Genomic DNA, 16003 nt, shown 5'->3' with positions numbered 1-16003 from the left:
GCCTCAGTGGGATTCCAGGGGTTGGCCAACTCTGTGAAGCGGCTGCCTTGCCAGAAAGGGCTGAGCAGCCTGCAGAGAGCGCTCTCACTCCCTTAGTGAAGTGCAACGCACGGCTCAGAGATGTTCCAGTTGATGGTATGGTTTGTGTTTGCACCTTTTCTTTAGTGTTTACACCTTTTGAGACAAAGCATCCTGGCTTCAATCAACCAATTCAGTGTGAATCCTTACCTCTTTCAGCAACATTGAGTATAGCTCCTAATGCCTCTGGGTGGTCGCCTGCCTGATCCTTTCTGTAGGCAAATTACCCACAACATATTTCATAATTGCTCTCTACAGAGTTGCTTGCTTCGTTTTTTGGGTCTCAAACTTCCTTCTCAGTCCAGAGGTTATTGTGGAACTTAACAATAGAACAGTCATCTTAGGCTTGAGAAGTCATTTCAAGATAAGACAGTCATACCCTCCCCCAAGGAAAAATCACTAGCAGCCACAAGCAGTTAGCGGTCCAGAAAGATTGAGCAATGATACGGAACATCAACCAAAGGGTGACCAGAATGGACCATAAAAGAAGCCCAATTTCTCTCCCCTACCAGAGGCAGACACTTCTGGGTCTCTATTGCTGCACCCTTGCAGTGTACCCAATAAATCTCACTTGGTACCTTCACTCTGACTCAATAAATCCTTTTATCACTGAGTTGCTGGCCCATCCCACACCCCTCAACGGTTATCATTTAGTATATTTAGTATCCCTGCCATCCAACAACACTTGGGATGCAGCAATAAATAAAAACAGATTTCATAGTCTCTCTTTCCCATTCCTATGACCTGACCCAAAGATGGATCCCCTACCCATTACCAATAAAGATTCAGCTCTCCAGGAGAGCCTTCCTGATCCTGTCTTTATCCCTGGATCCAAAGGCATACCATCATCTTTTTGGAGGAAGACAAAGGAGGGCTTTTAGAGTGTTAGGGATGGAGGAAGGATGTGTATGAATTCCTGGCAAGGGAGGAGAGGCTGAATTCCACTTTAAAATCTTTTTTAGTACTACTTAAAGTATCAGTATTTCTTTGCTATGTTAGAAAGTACTTTTAAAATTCAAACATCATCTTTGTAAAAGAGAACACATGTTTTTATTCTGAAGAACCTAAGCTACTCCATTTTGTTAAGAGAAAAACTCCATTTTGGAATGTTCCGGGAAAAGAGCCTTTGGAAATCCCCTGACCTCACCCCACCACCCACGAGCCAATCTGACCCCAGACGAGAATCTCCTGACTTAACGTTCAAGAACTTGTGGTTTACCTAGGTAATAGGGACCAATCAGAAACCAACACACAACCCTTCGAAAGAAAGTGACCAATCAGGCGTTCCCCTACCTAGAAATTCTTTTTTTCATGAACAGTCCCTATATAAGCAATATAATCCAAAACCTGGGGCTCCTCCCTATAGCTGCAGAGTCGGTAACAGTAGGAGCCCCAGCTCAAGCTTGGTAATAAAAACTCTCTTGCTTTTGCATCCGATATCGGCTCCCTGGTGGTCATTGGGAGATTTAGCGACTTGGAAATAACAATTCCTTGTTTTCCCCCATGAACCAGGGCTGAGTTTGTGACTAGGAGTGGACAATCCCATTGTAAGGTAAGGGAGTTAGAGAAGGCGAGGTTTGAAAAAAGAACGAGACCAGCACTTTACAGGAACAGATCACCTTTCATGACGCGAGAAGGGACAGCAGTCAGATTAGTGAGCTGCTGCACTAACCCAAGAAAAGAGTAAGTATATGTAGGCATATATGTGGAAAGCTACTGTATTATGGGGGCTTATTCTCCAAGGTTGTTCGGAGTAGTTATCTCTTAAATGGCTGGGGCAAGGAATTTTGGAGATCGGCCAGAGGCCGGACCGGCTGGGAGCCAGGCGTATCAGCCTTAATGTCCTCTTTTTCTTTTTTTTTTTTTTCTGGGTGAGACAGTTCTTTGTTTTGCATAGAATGGTGGGGAGAACCTGGAGGGGAGTTTTAACTCCATGCTATTTTAAGCCCTGTAACTTTCCTTCAGCCATCAGGACAGTTTTCTTTCTGTCACTTGGCCACAGCTGATTCTCAGTTGTACACTCTGATCTTTCTTTGGCCACAGTCCAGAGCCCCGCCGCAACTCCCACCCCCGCCTCAATATACCAAAACTTATCTTTTCACATTTCAAAATAGGAGGTAAAGGAAATTCCCTGGTGGTCCAGTGATTAGGACTCCACACTTCCACTGCTAGGGCCTGGGTTCTGTCCCTGGTTCAAGAACTAAGAGCTCTTTGAGAACAAGCAAATGAATAAAACCCTTCAGCAATGCTGCAGGGAATCTGTGTAAAAGGAAGGATCCTTCATCCTCAGGTTGTCAACCCTGGCTACACTTTGTGACCAGCTGGGTAGTTAAAGAAGTAGGAACACCTAGGTCCCACCCACAGTTTTGCACTTAATTGAGAAACTCCCCAGGGGATTATGCATGCATGCGCAATCACTCAGCCTTGTCCAACTCTTGCCGACCCCATTGACTGCAGCCTGCCAGGATCACCTGTCCATGGGATTTTTCAGGCAAGAATACTGGTTGTTGTTGTTGTTCAGTTGGTCAGTCATGTCTGACTCTTTGCGACCCCATGGACTGCAGCATGCCAGGCTTCCCTGTCCTTCACAGAATACTGGAGTGGGTTGCCATTTTCTCCTCCAGGGGATCTTCCTGATCCAGGGATCAAACCTGTGTCTCCTGAGTCTCCTGCATTAGCAGACGGATTCTTTACCATCTGGGAAGCCACCACAGAGGATTGTCAGTTCAATTCAGTAGCTTAGTCGTGTCTGACTCTGCGACCCCATGGACTGCAGCACACCAGGCTTCCCTATCCATCGCCAACTCCCAGAGCTTGATCAAACCCATGTCCATCGAGTTGGTGATGCCATCCAGCCATCTCATCCTTTGTTGTCCCCTTCTCCTCCTGCCCTCAATCTTTCCCAGCATCAGGGTCTTTTCCAATGAGTCAGCTCTTCACATCAGGCGGCCAAAGTATTGGAGTTTCAGCTTCAACATCAGTCCTTCCACTGAATATTCAACACTGATTTCGTTTAGGATTGGTTGGATCTCCTTGCAGTCCAAGGGACTCTCAAGTGTCTTCAACATCACAGTTCAAAAGCGTCAATTCTTCAGTGCTCAGTTTTCTTTATAGTCCAAATCTCACATCCATATACGACTACTGGAAAAGCCATAGCTTTGACTAGATGTACCTTTGTGGGCAAAGTAATGTCTCTGTTTTTTAAAATGTTGTCTAGGTTTGTCATAGCTTTTCTTCCAAGGAGCAAGCGTTTTTTAATTTCATGGCTACAGTCACCATATGCAGTGATTCTGGAGCCCCTTATTTCCCCATCTATTTGCCATGAAGTGATGGGACTGAATTCCATGACCTTTGTTTTTGAATGTTGAGTTTTAAGCCAGTTTTTTCACTCTCCTCTTTCACTTTCATCAAGAGGCACTTTAGTTCTTCTCGCTTTCTGCCGTAAGGGTGGTGTCATCTGCGTCTCTGAGGTTATTGATATTTCTCCTGGCAGTCTTGATTTCAGCTTGTTCTTCATCTGGCCTAGCATTTTACATGATGTACTCTGCATAGAAGTTAAATAAGCAGGGTGACAATATACAGCCTTGACGTACTCCTTTCCCAATTTAGAACCAGTTCATTGTTCCATGTCCAGTTCTAATTTTGCTTCTTGACCTGCACACAGATTTCTCAGGAGGCAGATAAGGTGGTCTGGTATTACCGCCTCTTCAAGAATTTGCCACAGTTTGTTGTGATCCACACAGTCAAAGGCTTTGGCATAGTCAACGAAGCAGAAGAAGAATGTTTTTCTGAAACTCTCTTGCTTTTTCCATGATCCAGCAGATGTTGGCAATTTGATCTCTAGTTCCTCTGCCTTTTCCAGCTTGAACATCTGGAAGTTCATGGTTCATGTATTACTGAAGCCTGGCTTGGAAAATTTTGAGCATTACTTTGCTAGTGTGTGAGATGAGTGCAATTGTATGGTAGTTTAAACATTCTTTGGCATTGCCTTTCTTTGGGATTGGAATGCAAACGGATCTTTTCCAAGCCAGGAGATTATACTAAGCAGCAAAAATTAAAAGTCAATGATTTACAGTAACAGTTTTTTCCTACTCAAAGCCTGGTATAGGAACACAACGTGGGCACACTTGCGAGTTTCTCAAGAAATAGGCTTGTTGCAGAAGTTGAACCGTTGAGAAACTAAGCACCACACATGGAGGGTTGGAGAACTCAGGTTTATTAAGCCGGCAGTCCCAGACGAGCTAACGCCCTCTAGTTCTGGGGCCTTCCGAGTTCAGGGTGAGCTTTATTCTTACGGGGTCAGTACACACAATTACAGTTGGCACTGGTTGATTGGTTACCTGGTTGCTATGGGCTACAGGCAGTTACAGAGTGTGGGAGTTGTTATGGGTTATGTGCAGGGAATTTCCAAACAAACTTGTAGAAGCAGAAACAGAACATTCCATACTTATCAGAGCATCTTATAACTATATCTTACAGAAGCAGAATGAGCATGAAGTTATTTCTAGCTGAGTCTAAGTTTTAAGTTTTCCTCTTTAGTCTTTACCAGCTTCCAGAGAGCTCCCAAAGTGGAATCTGCAGTTTAACAACCGGTTACACCAGAGTAACCACAAGTGATTTGTATTCATATGCACATTCAAGTTGGAGAAGCTTGGCCCTGGCTCCTGCCAAGTCAAGCGGCCCAACGTGAAGGGAAGTAAAGCTCTCAGGAACCAGAGATCCAAGGACAGGCTCCCAGCAAAGGAGGGAGAGATCGCCTTGCTGCAGGCTCTGTGCGGTGACTCTCAGAGAAATCAGGTAGCAGCAGAGGTGGGCTGAGCTTCAAGAAGCTGGGCAGGACTTCAGAACAGAGCTGCTGTCTGAACAGAGCAGAAGGAGGAGTCTGCTCCTGAGCTCTGCAAACGCTGGAGTGCTGATCTGCTGGACCTGTTGGACCATAGCAGTCCAGGCACTGTCCATGTTAGCTGCTGTCCTGCTGAGTAGTGCTAAGTCACTTCAGTCGTATCCAACTCTTTGCAACCCTATAGACTGTAGCCCACCAGGCTCCTCCGTCCATGGGATTTCTCCAGGCAAGAATACTGGAGTGGGTTGCCGTTTCCTGCCCCAGGGGATCTTCCCAACCCAGGAATTGAACCTGCATTTCCTGCATTGGTTCTGTACCACTAGTACCACCTGGGAAGTCCACTCCAAACACAGGACCTGCTCAAGCTCCTCTTTGATGGGAACATTTTGTTCTCAGACAAAACAAAAATCTCTTTTCGGTGGATGGTTATGAATGTTCAGCACCTCCAGCCCCACTCCAGCTGTCCCAGCCACCTTGAGTTCCATCCCTGTGGAGACTAGTTATCAGGAACATTATTTGTCCCACAGTAATCAGTACCAATGTTGCAAAGAACTGTTGACTTATAGAAAGACACACGATGAAAGAGTTGTGAGTTGGAGTTTTATTTGGGGGTCCTTTTGAAGACTAAAGTCCAGGAAAGAGCCCCTCAGTTGGCTCTGAGGAACTGCTCTGAAGAAAGAGGGGAGAAACCAGTTTATATATGATTTTGACAAGGAAATACGTGTAGTCAAGCATATGTCTTGGTGGGTATGTGTTAGTCTCTCAAATTTTGCAACCCTGTGACTCTTTGCACCCCTGTGAACTGTAGCCCACTTCTGTCCATGGACTTCTCCAGGTAAGAATACTGGAGTGGGTAGCAGCCATTCCCTTCTCCAGCAGATCTTCCTGACCTAGGGATTGAATCTGGGTCTCCTGCATTGTAGAGGATTCTTTACTGTCTGAGCCACCTGGGAAACCCATATGTCTTGGTACAAAATTTCAAATGCATATATCAAAAGAAGAAAATATTGCAGATCATACAGAACAGATGTCTCAAGTTAATGGTTTTAGTGCATTTCTATGTATGGGAAGATTAAAAAAAAAATCCAGGGCCATTAAAATTCTTCCTGAAATATACATCTGACTATCTATGGGCTTGGGCTTCCCTTGTGGCTCAGCTGGTAAAGAATCTGCCTGCAATGTGGAAGAACTGGGTTCGATCCCTGGGTTGGGAAGATCCCCTGAAGAAGGGAAAGAATATTCCAGTATTCTGGCCTAGAGAATTCCATGGACTGCATAGTCCATGGAGTCGCAGATTTGGACATGACTGAGCGACTTTCGCTATCTATGGGGTCTGTTTTTAACTGTCAGGTCAGCAACTGCAGTGGGTTACAACTTAACCCTTGCAGAATTGGATGGTGAGCAATGCTCTTTGGCTTAGCAATCCTCATTTTTCTGTGTCCACAGAACAAAGAGCTTTATTTGGGATCTGGGGAATTGCAACTTGGGAGACACAGTCTTGGGTAAAACCAAAAGAATGTTCCAAAGAAGAGAAAGAATCAGGGGCTTAGAAAGGCAGAAACCACGAGATTGTTAAGGTTGTCTTGTAAGAATTATGATTGGGTCTAATGTAAAAAGGGAATATTTGCCTTTAAGGGATAGACTGTCATAAGTTATTTAGGGAAAGGTTCTGATAAGTGTCTTGGGTTTCTGGAATATTGTGTAGATGTTCTGTGTGCCTGCTTTAAGTCAATAAGCGGTCAAAAGTTCAGATTCCATCCTGGCTGAGATGGATATAAGTCCTACTTCCTCAATGCCCTCTTGTCTCCATGTGGGTGAGTGCTCTTAGCAATACTGACTTCATTTTTATTTTCTTTTCACATATTTCAAAAGGAAATTAATGGACATATTAGGCGTAGATGAACAGTTCCTATCTTCCTTTTGGGTGTGTTGGATATTTTCCAGTTGCGTTCTGTCCCCCAGTGCTGTCCCGCAACCACCATATTCACTCTTGGTTCTTCTGAACCCTGCCTTAAGACTTGGGAAGCTGACCTTCTTGGACTGCCCTCCAGCTTCCAGTAGGGTTATGCCAGTGGCAGGCCCTGACAGATCAGAAGGAAGCTCAAGTTTAGGAACTTGCTCCCCCAGATCACTGTATGCTGGACTATGGACTGAGTATGTCCCTAAGCTGAAGGCTACCGCTTCTGTCAGGTAATCTGCTTCTAGAAGTGGTAATAGCTTCCTGTTAAAAAACAAAATTCAATGGAGTAAATTTTAAAGAGCTTCTTGGCTTTCTTCAACAATTCATAAATCAGCCAGCCTAGCAGATAGAAAGGAGCTCTGAGGAGCTTTATAAAACAAAAGACTTTTATAGGCAGAAGGGAGCAGGAATGGGGAAGTTATATAAGGCAAAAAAAGTGGGTTGATTATAAGGTTACTTTCCTTTATAAGGGAATGGCAGGGGTCTAGCAGGCAGATTACCTAACTAATGCTGATCAGGAAATTCCTGATGGTCTGGGACTTGTTTTAACATTTCAATTCTGGCAGAGTCAAAGCTTTTAGTTAAGTTTTATTTTGGTGGCTTGGCACTTAGCATGAGCTACTCCATTTGGGGCCTGTTGCTTTGTTTTTACCATTTCCAATATCTCTAGCCTTGAGGTTTTGTACCATGTCCTTAACAATTATACTTTTTATATATCACCCCTTGGACCCTCCTTAGTTATACTGTGCCTTTGGTTTCTCTTCCATCTCATCAATAGCTCTCTGATGCCAGAATCCACTCTCTGTTTCCATCCTTGGTGGCTGGGACATTGAAAAAGAACCTGGGTTGGTTCAAACAAGTGGAGCAGAGCCTCTGGTCAAAAATGGAACATCCCTCCTACTGAAAAATCAGTTTGGGAACATGCTGAGGCCTGGCACTAGGATGCATCTACCAGAAGACAACCAGGACAGCTCCCTGGCCCCTTGGCACAGCTGCACATGTGCTCCAGTGGGAGCAGGTGGTCTTTGTAGCATTGGCTCCACCCCCTCCCGGTTCTCTGGTGTTGTTGATAGAGGACATTTGCTCCTACAGGCGCTGGGCAGTCTCCTGATGTGGCTTCAGTCTTTCTTCGAGCGGTCTCTGTACCCACAAACCTACTCCTCCAGGATTCCACAGATTGGCAAATAACACCACTTGCTCAACCACTAGGTGAGCCTTGTTAAAGCTCACCGATGGGGCTTTTAAAGACCAGACGGCAGCCCCAACATGGAGTAACTGATGCTAAGCTCCAAAATAAAACTTAAAGTTTTGGATTTGCCAGAAATGGAATTTTTAACAATCCCAGTCTATCAGGAATTTCCTGATCAGCACTAGTTAGGTAATCTACCTGATAACCCCCTGTCATCCTTTATAAGGAAACCAACCTTGCAACAACCCATATCTTTTTGCCTAGTATAATTTCCTTGTTCATGCTCCTTTCTGTCTATGAACTCTCTTGCCTTGCATAACTCTTTGGAGCTCATTCAGGTCTCATAGGTTGTATGCTGTCTGACTTATGAATTTAAGGCCAATAAGATCTTTAAAATTTTCTTCATTGAATTTGTTCTTTAACAGTTTAGTGATGAAAATAGGATCCAAGGGAGTCTACTAACATCCTCAAGGACAACGAAAAACACAGGCACTGGCACCACTGAAACCTTTTTTGGGTATGCAGAGTCTTATTTCCTGGACCAGGGATCGAACCTGTGCCCCCTGGAGTGGAAGTCAAAATTCCAGTCACTGGACCACCAGGGAATTCCCTCTTGCTGCTTCTGAAGTTCATGGGTAAGCTTCTCTTGAATCTGAGTTCTCCCTTTGCATCTGAGCTTGCTGCACTCATCAATTTTCCAGTCCAGGGTTAACAGGGCAGCCTGGGCTAACAGGAGGCTCTAACAGAGCACCGGTTCTTAGCTCTCGGTCAGTCCACAGTACCGTTTCTTTGGTTACCGCTGGCATCCACAGGTCTGTTTCCTCTTTTAGTTATTGTTGGTTTCTGCTGATATACATACACATAAGTTAAAAGAAATAGATTTATTGTTAACGGGAATCTTAGACGGCCAAGATGCAAAATATATGTTTAGATTGAACACCTAAAAGCTCTTTGAGCTTGCCATCTAGCCGAAGACTCCCATGCTAGGATAGATTGGTTAAGGAGTGGGTAAGATCAATATGAGGTTACCCTCCAACCTCCAGAAAATTTTTGTGCATTGAGGAGCCCAGTAAAACATAAAACACTACAAAATCTCCAACCCAGTGGTACATTCCTGTTAGATAGACTCCTCAAGTTCAAAAGAACTAAGTGCTCTACCTTCTGACACACCTGCTTATTTTATGTCTAAGAACTGTGGTCCTAGAAGCTATGCTGCTGCTGCTGCTGCTAAGTCGCTTCAATCATGTCCGACTCTGTGCGACCCCATAGACGGCAGCCCACCAGGCTCCACTGTCCCTGGGATTCTCCAGGCAAGAACACTGCAGTAGGTTGCCATTTCCCTCTCCAATGCGTGAAAATGAAAAGTGAAAGCAAAGTCACTCAGTCATGTCAGACTCTTTGTGACCCCATGGACCGCAGCCTACCAGGCTCCTCCACCCATGGGATTCTCCAGGCAAGAGTACTGGAGTGGGTTGCCATTGCCTTCTCCCCTAGAAGCTATAGATACATACAAAAATGTCAAAATATTACTAAAGACAACTCGATTTACAATGGCCATTATGGAGAGCATTCCATAGTTAGACAAAGTCATTCATTCAAGAAGTACAATTGAGGGACTTCCTTGGCAATCCAATGGTTAAAACTCTGCACTTCCAATGTAAGGGCTGTGGGTTTGATCCCTGGCTGGGGAACTAAGATTTCACATGCCACAAAGCAAGGCCAAAAAAGAAAAAAAAAATAAAAAGGGAGTAAGACTTCAATTAAAATTATTGTTTTTAAAAGTACAGCTGAAATCAAGGGTTCCCAAATTAAACCAACCGAAAGGGATACTTATTACTTTAGTTGATATGCAGAAGCCTCCAAAAGGTTTGAAGATTCTAAAATAGCTTCACAGAAAGATTCATTGCAGAAGGCTAATGAAAAGTTAAAGGCACAAAAGGTACCCAAAACCAAAGACTACAAAACTGATGTGACTCCTACCACTCCCATCTATCTTCCTTTACCTGAGTAGTCATAGTCTACTAATCCTCTGTGGATGAGTGGAATCACCTTTTCACGCTGAAGAGACTATTAACCAATTACTTTTTATTTCATTTTTTATTTATAGTAAATTTTACTTTTGTTGATTTCCTTTAACGGAATTTCAAAGTAAGTCTGTGCTCTAAAATAAGCAAAAGAACAGATATCCTAAATCTCATTAATAGATCTTTTTCACACTGTTCCTCTGAGTAAGGCGAAGGGTTTCAGGGGCCCCAATGGTGACACTTAACATTGTGTCCCTGGAGATTTTAGCTATAGATACAGAAAGAACACATAACACCAACATACAAGAATCAAACCATATGAGGGTACTATAGCAAGAAGCTGATACACTCTGTCCACCTCTTTAGGGTTGTAATGATAATGACTGACTTTCTTTTTGCTAAGTTCAATCTTGGTTTTTTTTTTTTTTTTGCTTTTAAGTAAAATGTCAGAAGAATACACAGAAGAACTGTACAAAAAAGATCTTCACGACCAAGATAATCACGATGGTGTGATCACTCACCTAGAGCCAGACACCCTGGAATGTGAAGTCAAGTGGGCCTTAGGAAGCATCACTATGAACAAAGCTAGTTTAGGTGATGGAATTCCAGTTGAGCTATCTCAAATCCTGAAAGGTGATGCTGTGAAAGTGCTGCACTTGATATGTCACCAACTTTGGAAAACTCAGCAGTGGCCACAGGACTAGAAAAGGTCAGTTTTCATTCCAATTCCAAAGAAAGGCAATGTCAAAGAATGCTCAAACTACCACACAATTGCACAAACGCTAGTACAGTAATGCTCAAAATTCTCCAAGCCAGGCTTCAGCAATACACGAACCATGAACTTCCAGATGTTCAAGCTGGATTTAGAAAAGGCAGAGGAACCAGAGATCAAATTGCCAACATCCACTGGATCATCAAAAAAGCAAGAGCGTTCCAGAAAAACATCTATTTCTGCTTTATTGACTATGCTAAAGCCCTTGACTGTGTGGATCACAATAAATTGTGGAAAATTCTGAAAGAGATGGGAATACCAGACCACCTGACCTGCCTCTTGAGAAATCTGTATGCAGATCAGGAAGCAACAGTTAGAACTGGACATGGAACAACAGACTGGTTCCAAATAGGAAAAGCAGTACGTCAAGGCTATATATCGTCACCCTGCTTATTTAACTTCTATGCAGAGTACATCATGAGAAACACTGGGCTGGAAGAAGCACAAGTTGGAATCAAGATTGCCAGGAGAAATAACAATAACCTCAGATATGCAGATGACACCACCCTTATGGCAGAAAGCGAGAAGAACTAAAAAGCCTCTTGATGAAAGTGAAAGAAGAGAGTGGAAAAGTTGGCTTAAAGCTCAACATTCAGAAAACTGAGATCATGTCATTTGGTCCCATCTGCTGCTGCTAAGTTGCTTCAGTCATGTCCGACTCTGTGTGACCCCATAGACAGCAGCCCACCAGGGTCCTCCGTCCCCGGGATTCTACAGGCAAGAATACTGGAGTGGGTTGCCATTTCCTTCTCCAGTGCATGAAAGTGAAAAGTGAAAGCGCAGTCGCTCAGTGGTGTCTGACTTTTAGCAACCCCGTGGACTGTAGCCTACCACGCTCCTCCATCCATGGGATTTTCCAGGCAAGAGTACTGGAGTGGGTTGCCATTTCCTTCTCCTATCACTTCATGGCAAATAGATGGGGAAACAGTGAAACAGTGGGTGACTTTATTTTGGGGGGCTCCAAAGTCACTGCAGATGGTGACTGCAGCCATGAAATTAAAAGACGCTTACTCCTTGGAAGGAAAGTTATGACTAACCTGGACAGCATATTAAAAAGCAGAAACATTACTTTGTCAGCAAAGGTCCATCTAGTCAAGGCTATGGTTTCTCCAATAGTCATGTATGGATGTGAGTTAGACTATAAAGAAAGCTGAGCTCTGAAGAATTGATGCTTTTGAACTGTGGTGTTGGAGAAGACTCTTGAGAGTCCCTTGGACTGCAAGGAGATCCAACCAGTCCATCCTAAAGGGGATCAGTCTTGGGTGTTCATTGGTAGGACTGATGTTGAAGCTGAAACTCTAATACTTTGGCCACCTGACGCGAAGAGCTGACTCATTGGAAAAGATCCTGATGCTGGGAGGGATTGGGGGCAGGAGGAGAAGGGGACGACAGAGGATGAGATGGTTGGATGGCATCACCGACTCAATGGACATGGGTTTGGGTAAACTCCGGGAGTTGGTGATGGACAGGGAGGCCTGGCGTGCTGCAGTTCATGGGGTTGCAAAGAGTTGGACAGGACTGAGTGACGGAACTGAACTGAACTGAAAATGTCAGAATCTGTGAAAGTGCTGTGCTTACTTAACACACTAAAAATAGTGGAAGTTTAAAGACTCTTCATGAATCCAAGCTGGGCCATGACTACTACTGTTGAGTTTACTCAGTGCACTAATTCCAAGTTTAGCGACCATCAGCAAACTGGCACCTCCAATTAAACCTGTGGGCATCAGTTTCCCAGAGTGGTAGAATCTCATCATTCCCATGATGCCAGCCAAGGTTTCAGATGTAACTAAGAAAACCTAAATGTTCCTTGGATCTTGAGACAGCTGATAGGCACCCAGGCCTGCTAAACTACCAAAGAGAAGCTGAGTAGCCAGGAATGGGACACTGTCTGCTTTTGTGTAGCTAGTGGGCCCCCTGGTAGCAACCAGTGCTGCATAACTGAAGTCCATATAAAGGCACTATTTTCTTTCACTCTGTCCAGACAGAAGATTACACCAGGCCTGTACGTCCTTCCTGAAGGACTGCACTGGCTGACGAGTGCACATGCCTTGCGGTGGAGAGTTGCCGAAGTCCCTTTTTTTTTAGTGTTTATTTATTTGGATGTGCCGGGTCTTAGTGCGACGTGTGGGAGCTTTTAGTTGTGGCATGTGATCTTTCAGCTGTGGCATGTGAGATCTAGTTCCCTGACCAGAGAGCAAACCTGGGCCCCCTGCCTTGGGAGTTCAGAGTCTTAGCCACCGGACCACCAAGGAAGCCCCCGAAGTTACCTTTCAAACTAAGACTACTCAAGGCTGCTGGCGATCTCCTTTGGGTATCTTCCATTCCTTGGTCAAAGAGGATGGGCCACAGTTAAAGAATCTCTTAAACCCAGGGAGGATCCCCAAAGAATCATAGGACTCCAAAGAATTTAGAGTCCTCATCTAGACTGTCAGATCTTGACCAGCTTGTGCTTATGTTGCAGTACCCAGCAAAGCCCCAAGATGGAGGCAGAATGGCGTAACCTTGAGAAGGATACTCAGGGTCTTTGGTCTCCAACATGGTTCCCTTATGAATCAGAAAGAGCTCACAAAATAGCAGTGGATCTTTTAAAGACTATTCTTAACCAAGACCCAACACAGCCAAATCAATAAGTTTTTTTTTTTAAGTGTGGAATCTATAAATATTCAGATAGATACAACTAACCTCTTCCCAAATTATCTCAATATCGATCACACAAGGCCTCACATTAATAGCAGAAGATCTAATCACCCAGGGGCTAACCGTTCCCTGTGATATCAGAGAAACAGCAGTGAGTGATTCAGAAGAGAGATCTTAGTTCCCTGCCCAGGGAATTGAGCCTGGATATCTGAGCTTCCCTCATGGCTCAGATGGTAAAAAATCTGCTTGCAATCCAGGAGACCTGGGTTTGATCCCTGGGTCAGGAAGAACTCCTGGAGAAGGCTACCCACTCCAGTATTCTTGCCTGGAGAATTCCATGAACAGGGGAGCCTGGCAGGCCACAGTCCATGGGGTCCCAAAGAATTAGACACAATTGATGGACTAACACTTTCAGTTTCAGCCTGGATGAAAGCTAGGAATGGTTAGCCACCAGACCACCAGAGGCTAGAGTCTAGAAGCAAAGTGGCCCTGGATCTTTCCCCCATTTGGAATCAACAATGTCTCAAAGAGGCAAAAACTGTAAAAACACATACAAAGTTTATTATTAGAGACACAACACAATGTATGAAAGAGCACACAGAGAAACGGTTTAAGACTGAAGCAAGGCAGGAATACGCAGGAATACACTCCTGGAGAGAAAAGGGTATGGGCGTCTTCTGTAATGGCGAGGAGCCTAGTAAGTCAGAACCACACACCCTGAGAGCAGGGTGGGTGTCCTGAATGAGAACAGGGACACAGTAAAGAAGTGATTTAAATGCCTGATATAAGACTGTCCTTCTGGGTCTTTGCTTGCTGCTGCTGCTGCTAAGTCGCTTCAGTCGTGTCCGACTCTGTGCGACCCCATAGACGGCAGCCCACCAGGCTCCCCCGTCCCCGGGATTCTTCAGGCAAGAACACTGGAGTGGGTTGCCATTTCCTTCTCCAAAGCATGAAAGTGAAAAGTGAAAGTGAAGTCGCTCAGTTGTGTCTGACTCTTAGCGACCCCATGGACTACAGCCTACCAGGCTCCTCCGTCCATGGGATTTTCCAGGCAAGAGTACTGGAGTGGGGTGCCATCACCTTCTCCAGGGTCTTTGCTTACATTTGGCCAATTACTTTTGTTTCTTTTTTCACACTTGATTGGTCCTTGGACCCTTCCCAAGATATGTGGGCACATTTTTGCTAAGAAGAATACCACGGTGGAGGCTTGTGGGTGCAGGTCCACACTTATTATAGGTTGGGGCCCTTTCCTTTTTGGCCCCCTCCCTCTTTGACCCTCAAGAAGCCTTCCTGTGCATGTCCAGACAGGGAAGTTTTCCTTGACCTGGGGAGTGGGCACCTTATTTCTATACTTTAGCAGAGCTCAGCTTTTGCCACTAGTTTTGTCCTTGGAGTGTCTGGCTGAGAACAAAGCATCAGTTTTACTCCACTTGACAAATACCAGCTCTCTCACCCAGAGACCCATTAAAGTCCTATCTCATCCTTACCAGACCCTGTGTGTGGCTGTTAGCATAACTGATGTCATCTTGATCCTTAGAGTTTCTCCTGTTTTTTTTGCTGACCCTACCCAGGACTGTACTGGGCAGTAAGTCACTTCTCTGTCATCAAGAACTTTGTAGTTACTATTAATAGGTATTCCTGAAAATCCCATGGATGGAGGAGCCCAGTAGGCTACAGTCCATGGGGTCACAAAGAGTCTGACAGGACTGAGCAAATTTCCTTTCCTTTAATAATCATTAAGTCCAGGTTCTATGCTCTATTAGTCCCCAGACAATGATGAAAACCTTCCCTGGTGTATTCCCAGTCTCACAAGACTAGTTACACATCCATAAATCTTAACTTATAAATATATCTACCCCCATGTCATAGATTAACTATAATAAATTGTCCCAGGAAGTCCCTGGCAGTCCAGTGGTTGGGACTCTGGGTTCTCACTGCTGAGGGCCAAGGTTCAATCCCTGTTCAGGAAACTGGGATCCTTCAGTCAGTGCAGATGGCCACACACACACACACAAAATAAATAATAAATATATATTAAAAAATTGTCTCTACGTTCCCTCATTTCTACTGCCTTCTCAGGATAAAGCCTCTTGCTTTTCCTACTCTTCAGAACTGTTCTCTATCTGCTAAATGGAATGCAGTTTGACTTATGAATTGCTGATTAAAGCCCAGAGATCCTAAAATTTACTTAAATTTCGTTAACAGGAGGAAACATTGGAAGCTGTGGTCAGGAAGTTTGTGTGCCTGTGGGCTGGGAATGAGCAACTACTGGTTGTGGTGGTGATGAGGAAAGGGACTGCCGTGAACTCCTTTAGGTTTTGATTCCTCACCTTGAAGGGAGCACCAGAGAGTGATCAGTGGCTCCTTTAACAGCTCCTCCTGGCCAGCCTGGTCAACTAAATCGTGCTGGTCCCTTTTTGGACCCCCGGTTTTGATCCCGTCCTTCCCTGGGGGGAGGGAGCCCTGGAGGGAAGCCCTGCACACACATTGGGAGTGGGAG

General features: G+C 44.6%; 1 long non-coding RNA gene across 1 annotated transcript; it reads left to right on the top strand.

Annotated features, from left to right (window-relative positions):
- Nucleotides 1–8501: 8501 nt before the first annotated feature.
- LOC132658173 (uncharacterized) lies at nt 8502–15545 on the top strand. Its single transcript, XR_009597397.1, has 2 exons — nt 8502–8705; nt 10534–15545. It is a non-coding gene; the product is annotated as an uncharacterized LOC132658173 (long non-coding RNA).
- Nucleotides 15546–16003: the final 458 nt, after the last annotated feature.

This window comes from Ovis aries, chromosome 19 (genome assembly GCF_016772045.2).
Source record: "Ovis aries strain OAR_USU_Benz2616 breed Rambouillet chromosome 19, ARS-UI_Ramb_v3.0, whole genome shotgun sequence".
NCBI classification, from domain to species: Eukaryota; Metazoa; Chordata; class Mammalia; order Artiodactyla; family Bovidae; genus Ovis; species Ovis aries.
The sequence above is the reverse complement of the archived record's forward strand: the minus strand, read 5'-3'. Positions and strand labels throughout refer to the sequence as shown.